The 15,018-nt window shown below is 40.3% G+C and overlaps 1 protein-coding gene across 10 annotated transcripts in view; it reads right to left on the bottom strand.

The window, feature by feature from the left end:
- The window catches only part of Elmo1 (engulfment and cell motility 1), a 532,930-nt gene that overhangs the window by 131,424 nt on the left and 386,488 nt on the right, over positions 1-15,018 (bottom strand). Inside the window, exon 1 of one of the 10 annotated variants that reach the window (XM_020158555.2) lies at positions 1,188-4,007. The exons of the other annotated variants lie outside the window; for them this stretch is intronic. The gene's annotated coding sequence lies outside the window, so the exon portion shown is untranslated. Of the gene's footprint in view, positions 1-1,187; positions 4,008-15,018 lie in introns of those variants that run through there. 10 annotated transcript variants of the gene reach the window in all.

Genomic DNA, 15,018 nt, shown 5'->3' with positions numbered 1-15,018 from the left:
CCCCTTTCCCTCTCTTCCTCTTTTGAACTCAAGTGGACTGTAAATAGAAGATCCCAAGTGTGCTATGACTTTTGTGCACATAGGATAGAAATCACATTTTTATAAAAAGCAACTGAGATGAAGCCTCAAACAGCAGACACAGACAAGAGAATCAATCTTAGGCAGAAATGGAAACCCAAGTTCAGCCCCCGCTCTCTGCCCCATCTGAAGGCAGTGTCTTTCTTCTTGTGTCTGGAAAGATCAGAATCCTGAGCTGTGCCTGGGTTCCCTCTTGCCACACATATTTTCAAGTTTGCAGCTCGGAGGGTCCCTAAAGGCAAAGAGTTTTTCTTTCCCCATGCTACTCCTCCATTGCCTGTTTATAGTACTGCCTTCTTGTTCATTCTGTTTCTATCCAACAAAATTGAAAATTTCATCACCAGGATAAGAAAATTAAACCCCAGGGAGCAAAGCAAGAGTTCAGAGCATCCCTTCCCTGGCAAACAGCCAATTCTTGAATATAACTTTGCAAACCCTCTCTGGTTTTCAGAGGTTTGAAAGAATACAAAACAGAGTCATTTCAAAGCATGCTTTTTGACTGCTGAAATCCTTCTGATTGCACTTCAACTCATCTCTGAAATTAATTTAAAAACACACATTTCAATTTGGAGAGTGATTTCATGAAAGAAGGAACATGACATAGTCCAGTAGCACATTTCCCAGAGATCAACAGCACACAGGGAAGAAATGGCTCATTCTGTGGCCAGGGGTCTGAAGAAGTGCTTGACAGACCATAGTAATAACATCTCTCTTCACAATGCAAACATCAGCAACATAATCAAGCAGCTCCAGTCTCTGTGCCTGTACCTTTTTCTCTATTCCCAGCAATGCACAGGCTTGACTCTTATTAATTTAGTTTTAAAAGCATTTTCTTTTGAAATGCATCAATATCCAGGGAGATAAAGCAGAACTCCGCTCTGCACACTAATCCTAACTACACTACCAATGTCCAACAAATCCGATCAAACCCAAGCAAAGCATGCAGCCTTTTGAAAACAGAGCCTCCCATATTATGGAAACCCTTGAATGCCTGTTCTTCCATGTGCTCATTCCAATTCAGTTTTCTCAGCAGACAATAGAACAAAGATGCATTCTAGCTCAGGCTGCTAATACCAGTGGACAGATGTGTAAGACTGAGGTTTACTCACCAAGCTCCCGTAAGTCCATCTTCCCCAACTACAAATACTGCTTCTAAGCTGCTGCCAACACAAAATGACTTAGAGTCGTCCCCCAGAAGAACAATGTGCCGGAATACCAGATGGTTCCCAAGTAAGCTTGTTCATGAAACAGGTTTCCAGTTGAGCCATGTGAACAGAGACCTGCCACACACCTTCGAATGGTATACGCTCCAAGTCCAGAAGAATAAGCATGTAGCTTTGCTTATGTTTATGGAGCTGGAGCCCAGGGGTGCTCCGATTGGCAGGAGTCGTGGAAAGATCAGCCAATCAAAGGGAGCCTCCATTTCAGGGAAACTCCTGCTCATTTATTTAGCATCTTCAGAGATCATCGGCTTTTCTGGGAAGAGCTTTTCTCTTATAGTATCACAGGAAAAAAAATAATAACTTATACTTTAATGCCTTATGATCTTTAGCAAAAAACCATGTAGCTCCCCTTCTTGGTACTACTCAATACTTCCACTTTTTTTCTAATAAAAAACTGCAAAACAAAAGGAAGAAGAAGAAAGAGAAAGAGCTAGTGATAGGTTGGAGATAGTTCATATGCATCAGCCTCCACCTTGTTGGGAGAGAGGGTGGTGGTGGGGGGAGTGCCTGGACTCAATAATTACTGATTCTGTTGCCATGGAAACAGACTGGCTGCAGCGAGTTGGATTCGTGTAGAACATCTGCTGCCAGACCCATAATCACTGCAATCTCATCTCTTCCCCTGTCTCTACTTTTATTTGATTGTGACTTTTCTTCTTTCTACCTTGTCTTCACATACGGTTTTTTGTCCGGAAATGTCATGTAACCGCATTGTTTTGTATAAATAAGGTGTGCACACCAGGGGAGCTCACATACCTCGGAATGCACACACGTGAGGAGTGTGCATCCCAGCAGGGGTCCCACAGGAAGATCCAGACTCTGATTTGTACTCAGGATGCAAACAAACATAAACAGCCTCCATCTCTATTAAAATTTACAGAAATGTCTAACTTCAAGAACCAGTGGGGATATCCTTTAAAATATTTGTTGTCTAACAACCTTGAAAGCCCTAAAATAAAAAGTTTGCAATGCTGTTTTTCAGAAGACATTGCGGTGGTTCCTAGCAAACCTTTGGAACCAAGTGATTACATTGGAAAGCTTGTGGAAAATTTTGTAAGAACAAAGTCTTTAGGCTCAGCTCTTTCCTGAATTAGCACTTCACTAAGGCTCCCAAACACTGGGGATCCCCTGGATTTTTCTCAGTCCATTTTCATTCTCTCCCGGGCTTGCTGTAAATTCTCCTGATAGCATGGTCAGAATTAATGTCACTGACTCTGCATGTGTTGCCATCTTTTTCCTCAGCAGCAGAGGCCGCCACTGAGCAATGAATGGCTCATGAATGGTCTGGTCAGGCTCAGGAAGGGGGAATCTGAAGATAGCAATCTCCCACACATATGTCTGTCAAAGCCCTCAAGCTTACATGTATCAATGGAAAATGATAAGAGTGAAAGAAAGCTAAGATTTGGGCTAGTGTTGGAGAGAAAGGTATTATTCCTTCTATTTCTGTCATCAATCTTAGCAACACTGCAACTTCAAGGAATATCTGTTATATAAAGATCTCTTCAAGCCTGGGACCTTTGACATGTTAATGAGACTGAAAAGGCTTTTGAGGGAACTGAGACTGAGACAGCTTGTTGCTGTCTCTGACCCTTGCAGTCAAAGTGACTTATCCATTTACCAAACATTCTCTGTCCTAAAAACAATAGCAGTCCTGAGCCTCCTTTATTCCTTCGACTATACTTGGTCTAAATCACACATCCATCCATCTCCTAATGTCACCTCTGCCCCACTTGTCCTGATGTTGGATTTGCTCTTTAGAGCATTTGAATCCTGATATTCCACTTTGTTTCTTTATGATGCTATGATCCTAGGGAGGAATTCTCACCCAAGTTCTGCCTTCCTGGCACACAACGCCAACAGTGGTAATTTTTCCCATTTTTTTTAGATCTTCAAGGTTGGGGACTGCTTGGGTTTCCTCTATCATCTTTCTGTAGAATCTCTTTTAACCACTCGTGATGACTACTCTGTCAGAAAGACTCTTTGCCTTCTTACCTTCTTGAAACCATCCAAATAACCACTTTTTTTTTCATGTAGATATATGCTATTCCAACCAGGTCTCTTTCAACCAAAGTTAAATAATTTTTTCAACAAATATTTAGTGAGTTCCTACATGTCAGTAAGTTGTGCTGGTAGTACAACAAACTGCCATGGTTTCTGCCTTACAGCCCACAGGCTCTAGCACAATAGGCAACAAATACTAATGTATAACTGTGCTGTGGGCTGTGAAGGAGAGCTTTCAGTTATACCTGCTATGGGCACAAAAAACAGATTTCACATAGCCAATGAGATTGGGAAGAACATCTTGGCAGAGGTAATATTTGAGCCAATATCTAAAGGAAGAATAAAAGTTAATGAATTAGAAGTGAGAGGAAGAGTACCTCAGACATAAGGAATAAAATAGGCAAGGGACTTGGGCTAGGAGGGAGTGTGGCATCCTGGACAAATTGAAATAAGTCAATTGTGGCTTATCACAATGAGAACAACAGGGAGGATGGTGTGAAACCAGACTGGTGGAGTCCTAAGGACAAGGTGAAGGATTTTGATTTTATCCCACAAGCAACAATGATCAATTTCAGTAGTTCATTAAACAACTCTTTATTCCCCAACACAAATATATCTTGGAGCTCAATGATATATTAACAGAATATTAATCTGATTAAAACAATCTATCTCAAAACATTCTTAATCTGTTGATTTGGGCGAATGGACATTAACAAAACTATTAATAGTCCAAGTAGCATTCTAAACACTTTATATGGATAAACCAATTTAATCCTCACTACAACCATGTGAAATATTATCACTATTCCTTTATGCAGATGAGGAAATTGAGGTGTATGTAGGTTAAATAACTTGACCAGGGTTCAAAGATATTAAGTAGTAGAGCTGGGATTTGAACAAAGAGATTCTAATTCCAGTTTCTTTACATGTGATCCCTAGGGACCACCCACATCAGAATCACTTGTAATCTCCTTACCATGGCAGATTCCTGTAGTCCCCACTATGTCCCTCCTGAGCTAGAATCCCAAAGTGGTGGTCTACAAGCATTTTCCCAAGCATTCCTGATGATTCTCATCAACAGCTCAGTTTGAGAGTCACTGCTAAGAGGTGTTTGTGCAAAAGAGAAGAAGACTAGCCCTAAATGAATCTCCAATGTACAAAATGGAGAAGGGCATTTTTTTTTTTGAGAATGGTGGGGGGTGTCTCAATACTCCAGGACATCCTGCAAGACCCAGCCATATCCAAACAAGTTCACGTTCTTTGGAATGACGCAGATTACTATTGTACCACAAACCCCAAGGTTGTAGTCAAATCTGGGTATCTAGCATAGCATGAAGCTCAGCTGCTTTCCTAGTGAACAGATTAATGAAGAAACTCAGAAGTTCCTGAAGACCTATTTAAAGATGTTTACAGACCTGCCAACAATAAAGTTGGTATTATTTATTATTACAGATACTATGTGAAATGCCATAAATTTGCTTCAGGTAACCTTTTTTTGAGAAAAATCATTTTTAAGACAAAAATTGCAAAGTAAATAAAATCATAAAGCCATGAAACCTTCAGCTTGTTCTACACTCCTTGTCTATTCAAAAGCTAGCAAGTTATTTGGATCACCTAGCTAATCACCGGTTTAGTTCCAAAAAAATAGCTGATTCCAGTGACATTTCCAGAGGGTTTCTCCTTACAAAATAGCTGCAAGGTCTTTGAAGAAACTTCCAAAGAATTTTTCTGTGGGATCTTCTCCTACAGTTTTGTTACTGAGATCACAGACTGGGTGGTCTGTTTAGTCAACTTGGCCTTATTGGTTACTCTTTCTTTTCTAGACTGCAATGGAAGAAAGGAAATACAAGCTTACAGAGCTGTTGCTCAACCTCAAAAAAGTGAAACCTAGATTTTATTGGTTTGATATCTTAACTACTGCTTGTCAAGGTCGCAGGAATCGGAATGAAGGAGTTCTGCTCATAATAAAGGACTTGTGGGAGCTCAGACTGCATGATAGGCAGCATAGCACCAAGCTTCTGAACATCAGATTTTTTATGTGTTGTCCCAACATCAAATACCTGGGAAATTCAGGGGAATAGGAATCAACCCTGGGTCTTTGAAGAAAAGTCTGAAAAAAATCTCATTCCACTTTATCCATGCATTAAAACCTGTGTTCTTTGTTGTGTGCTGAGTAGGCACTGCAGGTACCATTTATTCATCATTTTCTCAAGGTAGAGTCTCTCTAATGAAATTTTATTCCCTTCCATAAACATGGCTTTATTAAATGTATTATTAAATCTGATATAATTCATACACCTTGGTAATACTTTTAAACTGAATTCACAAATAAAAAGAGTTCTGTTAGGTGATATGCCATGTATTTTTGGATTAAAAATACAGTGACTGCTATAGAATGTTTTCTAAACTAGTTACCCAAATTTTCCTGTGGGTAAGACCTGCAGGTTTTACCTGAAGCGAGCACCTTTTATACTAAGCATTTAAAAATGGGGAAAGGGAGATTCCATTTACTTCATCATAATGAACTCTAATAATAATAGTCAATCCATCCATTTTCCAACTTGGTTTCAAACAAGAACGAAACCAATAATAATAATAGCCACTTCATCCATCTTCTAACTTGGTTCCACAGCTTACACATACACTTCATTAAGATTCATATTAGTCACAGGCAATAAATGTGACGGTAATGATGCCCATAGTTCAGAACATGGCTATGCTGTGCACTGCTTTGATGGTTGATTGATTCATTCTTTCCATCAGGTCATGAGGGTCAAACTGAGCTTCAATGAAATTCCAATCAAGTAGGGTGTGTATTGCAGCAGGCTCACCTCAAAGTACTCCAACTATATCTTCTCAAGGCACCCCCCCACCTCTCTCTCTTTCACACACACACACACACACACACACACACACACACACACACACACATGCGCGCACACACACACACACACACACACACGCTGACTTCACTTCCATAACAGATCCTGGCCCACTATAGACCGGACCAAACCATATTTCACAAAGGTGTGAGGACAGAAATGGAGACTCTGCCCCAATGGGTAAAAGCAACAACAAAAAACATAGTTATTATTAGCTAAGTTTACCTGCTTAATTTCATTCCAGAAGCATATAGTTGTTAAGTCACTGGACTGACCAGTATATGATCATCTCTGATTACTTTACATGGTACATATTAAAAACCAAAACATTTAAAAAACTCAACTAAACATGGTCAGAATAACTTCAACATATTTATTTATCCCTAAGGGAAGATGATCGATAATATCACATGGAAATATTCCTAAACAGCCTTCCCTTTTCCTCACTCTCAAGGGGAGAAGACCCCTAGCAGAACATAAAGAACTTCCTATGCTGCCACTTTATCTTTAGGTCCCACTGTGCTAAGCTTTCTGTGATAGGCCTAGCCACCTGTGGGAGCACAGAAGTAACAGCAAATGCGTATTCATGTTTACCATGCCATGAAAGCCCCCATGTCCACATGGAGACAGTAAGGCTCAAGACATTTAAGTAACATGTCTACAGTCAGCTTCTCTTAAGCAGGAGACTCTACCTTCCAAAGCAAACAGCTGCAGCCTGACCACTCTCATAGCATCTAAGGCTGAGTATGACATATGAGAAATTATTATGAGGAAGTTTATTTCCCTAGACTTTGTTATATTGATATTGCTCACAAAATGCCTAAAATATAAGCCAATATTTTAATACCTAAAATGAAAACCCTGTGAAGTGAAAAGAGACAAACATCTAGACACACATCTCTAGCTCTCATTTCTTCCTTCATCCTCCAGAGCACCACCCTCTGGCAGGTGACCATGACTGGTATTCAAAGTGTTGGAGAGTCCAGGATGGGAATCTCTGGGGCATGACAGACTTGGATAACTGGAGTAAGCTGAACTGGGGAGTATACTGGATCTAGAAGAGAAGGCCCCATATAATGCATCTCTAATAATTCTGGGTATGTTCGAAAGGATAGCTGGTGAAATTTGGAAAGCTTATCATCTTGCCAGTTCAAATTTTCCAAATACACTAGGCAAATGCATTCCAGAATTGCAGGCTGATGAAAAATCACGCCAAAAGAAAAAATGAAGATGCCAAAATTCTCAGCTCAGCCTTGCCAAGCATGTCCAATGGCAATATGTTGGCAAAAACTACTGTGCCAAGAGCAGAATATTCTTTCAATGGTGTGAAATGGGAAACAACTTCTTCACTACTAGGAACAGGAAGTTTTGGGGTTTTTATCACATTCTTCTTGGTATGGAGACCTAATGAGTAAGTCTGCATGTGCCCACTCTGAAACACATCATTTTCACATCGAAATAATTACACTTTTTGAGGAAAAAAAATAGTATCTGATATTCCCAACCCAAAGATCAATTTTGTCAACGTTTGTAGAGATTAAATCCATAGCTTATCTTGTTTTATCAAAATGACACATTACTTTCTCCCCTTCTTCTGCTTCAGATTCACAGAGACTTGGCAGACCAAAAGACCCGCAGATACCTGTACATCTGTCTCCTTTGCAATAGGAATCACAGTGCAGTATGAGCCAGTCATGAGGGGAAGGAGGAAGAGTCTGCTGAGCAAGGGAGAAATCAAGAAGATCAGGAGGCAAGTAGTCTAAGTTTACCCAGGCAAACAACAGGAAGATAATAGAGAAAGTCGATGCCAAGAGAACAAGTCCTGAGACTTGTCCTCCTGCCATCAGTAGGACAGGCTTGCTGCTCTTAAATCCAGTCCTTCCATATCAGCAGCTCTTTGGAACCAGATCGCTCCAAACTGTTCTCCATCCACTTCTAGTTAAAGGAAGCTCTGAAATATGAACTGGTACCCTTAGGCAAATAATATTGATTGGTTATCCCCAAATTTCACAGACAATAAGATCTACAGCCTAATCCAATTAAATTTGGGTAAACATAATCTTATTGTATTGCTCTTTAAGCCACTAATTTCAGAAAGGAGTTAATTTGATAATGTAAATAAAAATTGGCCCTGAGGGCAATTGCTAATCCACTCATAGGCAAGGCAAAAGTGCTCCTCCGCTCCCCACCAAGTAATCCCAAGGCTGATATAAAACATGGTCTCCAAAATCCATCGCCTACAATTCTATCAGCACAGTGACAAGTATGAGAATTGTGAAGCAAATACTTCAAATAGGCACATACATTTAACCATGAATAAATGCTCTTGCTTATGCCTTTTGCGAATCTATTATGTATTAGATATCCCAGCTCTTCTAAATATACACTGAAAAAATAAATTTCACCAAAAAAAGCTGTTTGGAAGTAAGGTGTCCATTCAACTAATATTTAGGAAGTGGCTGTCATGTGCTTTCACACACTGCTTATAGGAACCTAAGAGTACAGATCTGATGTCTGGAAAGTAATTAAAAGTTCTGCTTAAATTTTCTCTTCACATATTCCTTTATATTTTGTGACTTTCCTAGGAGACTGATCTGCTCTGCTGGTGGGCTCCTACTCACACACTGAAGCTCTCCTAAGCTCTTCTCTCTAATTCTCCTTTTGAATTATTTCCAAATAGTGTATGTGATATTGCACATGCCCTGTTACTGAGAAGTTATCTCTTTCCAGAGCTATCCCCTTAAAGCTGGATTTATTAAAACACCAGGAGTGCCACTTCTAGGAGTTTCTGATACCTTAGTTGAGAAAACAACATCCTCCAGCAAGCCTTTCCACTTGGGCATGCTGTGAAATCTCTCTGAATACTTCTTTGACATCATAGGTAAAGTCATGAGATCTCTGAGAACATCTCACTGACTCATCCCTTGTTGAACATTCCTTCCTCCTCCTCCTCCTGCAATCCAGTTTGAGAGAGGAGACTGCTCTGGAAAGCCTGTATGTCCCCCACTTTGGAAACCCACTGCACAAGCAGTGCAGGTGGTAGGCCCAGCTCTAGCTATAATCTGGCTTCTTTTTCCAAGAATGTCACATCTGTTCAGAACTTTGAGTTGAGCCTCAGATGTTGATCTTAGTGCCAACCAACTAAGATGCTGGGTAACGGCTGAACTAGTACAGCTGGCCCATACACAGACTTTATTTCAAGGAAGAATCAACAAACTTAGCCTGAATTTTAACAGGGTGTGCTAAGATAAGGAATTCTCTCCAGGCCAACACTGCTGATTAGACAATACCTGGAGCTCTGTGCCAGTTCTGCATCCACAGAATCTAGGTGTGATTGTGTGTGTATGCCTGTGTGTTTTAAATATGATTGATTATAAGATCATACATATTCAGTAGACAAAAAGTGGGGTCTTAAAGAAATAAATTATAAATAATCACACTATGCAAAAGAAATCACTGTCAAAAATCATTCAACCAGGCACCAGTGGCTCATGCCTGTAATCCTTGCAACTCAGAAGGGAAAGATCAGGATGATAACGGTTTGAAGCCATGCTGGGCAAATAGTTTGAAAGACCCTATCTCGAAAAAACCCATCACAAAATAAGGGCTAGTGGAGTAGCTCAAGGTATAGGCCCCAAGTTGAAATCCCAGTACCACACATACACACAAAAAACATTCAAGCCTAAGTAAATTGTGTTTTTACTTAGTTGAGATATAGTTTTCTATCCTGCTCTCCCTATATTTAACATAATATAAGTGATTTTTTTATATTTATATGCTATTCACAAATATTCTGAATGATGAAAAAAATTCTAATATATAAATAAATGTATCTCTACTTTAATTTATCATACAACCACTGCTGAACATAAGTAATTTTCTATTTTTCTCTTATAAATGAGAGTGAAATGAACATCTATACACATTTGTTTTTTTCTCTGAGTTTCTGTGACTCTAACTAGTGTACTATACTGAATGGTTTTACAATGGACACCTCAACTATGGGTGAGTTTCCCAACAGCAACTCTGTCCCAACAGTTTTACTAAAACTCCATGAAAATGTCAAGGTTTTTGCCAGCAAAGTGTAGCAAGGAGCCCTTGCTCTTAGTATCTCTATGGGTGCCAATTCCTCCTTTCCTTTCACAGAAGGAGCCATGGGTCTGTTACCTCATTCAGCAGTGGGTAATCAACCTGTCACACAGCTGGAAGCTGAGTCCCCACAGTGTGGCATGGGATGTGAATATGTTTGTGAACATCTCAGTCCCTGGTCTCTGCAGGGGCACAAGCCAGTGTGGAAAATCAATTGGCTCTTGTCAGGCAGCAAATCTCATCAAAACAAAATCCAAAAGTGTTTTTAAGGCAGAAAAAAAATCTTTTTCCTTTGCTGGTGGAAATACCTTAATTTCTTTGTCTTGGTCTTGAAACCTCCACTAAGAAGAAAGATTCTTTCTCCTGTCATATCTTACTCACAATGTTCTATACTTACTATGATCTGTTCCAATGTTGCAAAGTTTATTCTAGAGTGTGCTTTTTCTTCTTAAAGCATCATCAGCTTATTTAAAAAGAAATACTACTAGCTACTTTGTTCACCAATGACAGGATAAAAATTCAACTCAGGTAATGTTTGTTGAGCATGTATAGATAATTTTCTTTCTTTTTAGTAGACATCATTGGTAGAAAGGTGAGTAAGAACTAGTCCCATTTCTCAAGAGTAGAAGATCTAGGAGAGAGGAGATAATGACCTATAGTTAAGACCATGGTTTTCTGGGCCTTCTGCAGCCAGGAGGTAGGGCAGGGAATGGCCAGAAATCTCTCTGAAGGAAGACAATTGGCTAAGTGAAGTTTGCAAGCTCAATCTATGGCTGAGTGTGTTCAATCTACATGACAGGAAGAAAGAAAGTATACTCAAGAAAGAGCCATCACTTCTGCTCCCACAAAATGTCTGCAGGACCCATGATGTCTCAAGGCAGCCAGGAGGTAGGGCAGAGAATGGCCAGAAATCTCTCTGAAGGAAGACAATTGGCTAAGTGAAGTTTGCAAGTTCAATCTATGGCTGAGTGTGTTCAATCTACATGACGGGAGAAAGAAAGTATACTCAAGAAAGAGCCATCACTTCTGCTCCCACAAAATGTCTGCAGGACCCATGAGCTGAGAATTGAAGGACCAAGCAGGTTTTCAACAGAATGAGTGAACAAGTGCAAGGTCTGCCTAAGGATCAGTCAATATAATTAATTACAGGGTAGTAATTACCCTGCTGGGTGTAATAGGCACATTGTTTGGAAAAGTGCATTGGGACAGAATATGGAGCTTTGTTACCATGCTGTAAGAGGGAGCCAAAGGTTTTTGAAGGTGGATGGTTTATGACAAGAATTGTGCTCTAGAAAGGTGTTTCTGGAAGCTAGGGATAAGACAGCAAACAGACCCTAGTAGATTGGTGAGACTAGGGAACCCATTGAGGAGAAGAGGTAAGGAAGCTAGAGGTCACTCCTGGAGCTAGAGAGCTTAGAAAAGGCAGCTGAGGAAGAGGACAGTTAGGATGATAGTCTAGTTTTGGGCCTACCCAGTTTGAAGGGTCTGTGCACCTTCCATGAGGGTGAAGTTTGGGAGACAATAACCTGGACTTCCCTGGTTGAAGGTGAGAGATTGAGGGTGGACAGGAGATGGCAGAAGAGAAAAAAGAAGGTAGCCTTAGGGAATTCTTCTGCTTATAGGCTCAGTGAGGGGCAGTGGTAGTGTTGCCAGAGTTCAGAAAGATTGCAGAGGATCCCAGGAAACACAAGGGTAGGACATGAGCCAGTGCTTCAGGGAGGTGGGAAGGGAATGAGTTCTGGGGAAAAACCTTCGGACCTGACAACCAGCTGAATGATGACCTACATAAGCAACTGCAGCAGGTGGATGTGGGTGACAGGCAGCCCACAGCAAGTGAGGTGGGGATGGCATTCTCTCCTGGGAAAACAAGGATGGACCAAAAAGGAATAGGGATGAAAAATCTTATTTAAGAGTAGAAGCAATGTGAGTATTTCTTAGGCTGAAGAGAAGAGATACGAGTGGGAGAGAGGCAAATCAGCATGAAGATATAAAGAGTTAAAATTTTATTTTTATAAATTTTGGCGGTGGTACTAGAGATTAAACTCAAGTGTTTGCTAAGCAGGTACTCTACCACTTGAGCCACACCTCCAGCTTGTTTTGCTTCAGTTATTTTTCCAATAGGATCTCACATTTCTGCCCAGGCTGGCCTGGACCACAATCTTTCATGATTCTCCTATTTATACTTCCCACTTACCTGGGATCACAAGTGTGCACCACCACTCCCAGTTTTTTTCCAATGAGATAGAGTCTCTTGAAATTTTTGTTTGGTTTGGCAATCCTCCCGATTTCTGCCTTCTGAGAAGCTAGGATTACAGGTGTGAGCCACCATGCCCAGACTTCTTTTTCATAATTTTTTTAATATCTATCTTATATATCAGAGCAGGAATTCATAAGAATGTGACTTATTTTCAGTTTTAAGTTTAGAACAATTAAATGACTCCTCTCCATTTCCACGTGTCACTTAGAAGGCATCACTTTCATGGACAAAGAGGTTTTCAAGTGTTAAATATAAATTAGTGAGTTTTAGGGTCATAGAGCTTAGTTGTCATTTCAGTTACCTTTGAACTGAAACAGTATTATTTTGTCATCTATCTATTCATCTATCCATAATGTGCTCTTCATTTTTACAACATGTGTGCACTGTATAGATCTCTTGCATATATGAGCATTTCCAAAGTCACAGTAAGATAGTTTTCAAGAAAGAGAGATCTGGCCAACAAGGTCAAGTGCTGCAAAAAGGCAAATAAAATTGAGATTTTAGACTGTCCATCAGAGGTCATCCTTGACTTAATCAAAATCAGTGGCTTTTGTGGTGAAAGAGATTTTTCAGGACTGAAGATACATTTTAGGGCCACATTTCTCCTCTGCTACTGAGCTATGTGTCTAGTGAGGACAGAAGGGAGGATGTTGTAGATTAATAAGTGAAAAGGAAAGAAGACAACACTGGCAGCTATTTGAGGAAGGATGGAGCAGGGCAGAGTGAATGGGGGGTTGAGGAAGATATTCATTTTTCTCTAAAATGTGGGAGACTTCAGTGCACTTATATGGTCGGGGGGAGATAGCATTGTGAGGAAAAGATAGATGAAGTAAGAATTAGAAGTGATACCTGGTAGAGTAGAGTCTCAGAGAAGACCAGGAGGGATAGAATTCAAAGTATAGCAAGAGAAGTGGCCTTAGTGGGCTCTAAGGACACAATGTCTGCCCAGGAGGAGGGGCAGTGAGTGCCAATGTGAGAGAAATGCCCAGGGTCACACAGTAGGTTGCAGGCAGAGCTGGGATAGAACCCATGCCTCCCCATGCCTCACTGCAGTGCTTCAGAAATGGGCCAAGCATTTTACATGTGCTAGGATAAGACTTGGAGAACCTCTAATTTTGCAATTCAGAAATGGTTGAATATTGGCCTTTTCACATAGCTATGCCTAATACTGGCGAATTTAATCTCTGCAAAACCATATTAAGATCCATATTTTAGGGCCTGGTGTGGAGGTACATGCCTGTAATCCAGCTACTCAGGAGGTGGAAATAGAAGGATCTGCAGTCCTAGGCCAGCTCAGCCAACATTAGTGTGAGCCCCTTTGTTAAAAAAAAACTAACTGCAAAAGGACTGTGGCAATGCTCAAGTGGTACAGTGTTTGCCTAGTAAGTACATGGCCCTAAAGTTTCATTCCCAGGACCACAAAAAAGAAAGAAAGAAAGAGAAGAGGAGAGGAAAAGAGAGGAGAGGAGAGGAGAGGAGAGTGGGGAGGGAAAGGAAAAAAAGATCTATATTTTACAGATGAAGAGACTGAGGAACAAGACAGGGTATTTATGTAGTAAGGAAATGATGGAGGTAGGATTTGAGCCTCACTCTGTGGGTCAATGCTCTTGACTGTTGGACCATAGCAACTTATTCTAAAAGCTAAGTGATCACAGAACAAGGGTACATGAAGGAGAGATAGGTACTGTGGGTAACATATAAGAAGACTGAATCAGGAATCAACAGTCCGTGTTTGGATTTAACTGCCTCTACTTCCACATGACATTCAATTATTAGGTTGAACCATTTGAAATTGGTGTTTTTCAGACAGAAATAATCAAGTATTGACAATTTCATATGGTTCTGTTCAAGCACTTTTTAGTAAATCTTCAAATCCCTCTCTTGGTTCCTCAGATGGGCAGGGCAATGGGGTGGGGGACAAAGGCTGAGACACAACTGTGACAGCTTCTGGTCTCCTTTCCAACCCACTCTGTCCTAAGCTGTTTTGTAACTTGAAAATTTAATGGATATAAAATTCTGGTAAAGTGCATCCAATAAATATTGGTATCTTTTTGTCACAGTCTTATTTTTCTGGTACATGCACAAGTGAACTCTAATCTAAGAAAAAAACAAAAACAAAACCAACAACTCTACGTTTGCTTCCTGATCAGTGTCTGCTGAGGCTTAGGAGCAACTATCTTGTTCACTCAGTGCACTGTCCACAAAACAAACAAGCAAACAGAAACCAAAACAACAAAAACAAACAAACAACAAGGAAAAACAGCCAAACAGTTTTTATTGGAACACTTGCAGGCATTAGCATGCTTATTTTTAAACACCTTTTACCATCACCAGTGCATCTTAATAGGAATGGCATCTCTGTAGGATGCAAGGTGCTCACTTGTTTCTTCTTCTGCTTTAAGAACACAGCAGCCAGCTTTCGGACAGCATTCCATGCACTGTGATTCACAAAATGGAAATCGGCATTCTATGCCAATGACATTTACTT

The sequence above is a fragment of the Castor canadensis genome, chromosome 2 (assembly GCF_047511655.1).
Source record: "Castor canadensis chromosome 2, mCasCan1.hap1v2, whole genome shotgun sequence".
NCBI classification, from domain to species: Eukaryota; Metazoa; Chordata; class Mammalia; order Rodentia; family Castoridae; genus Castor; species Castor canadensis.
Note: the sequence above shows the minus strand (reverse complement) of the source record. Positions and strands in the feature narration are given on the sequence as shown.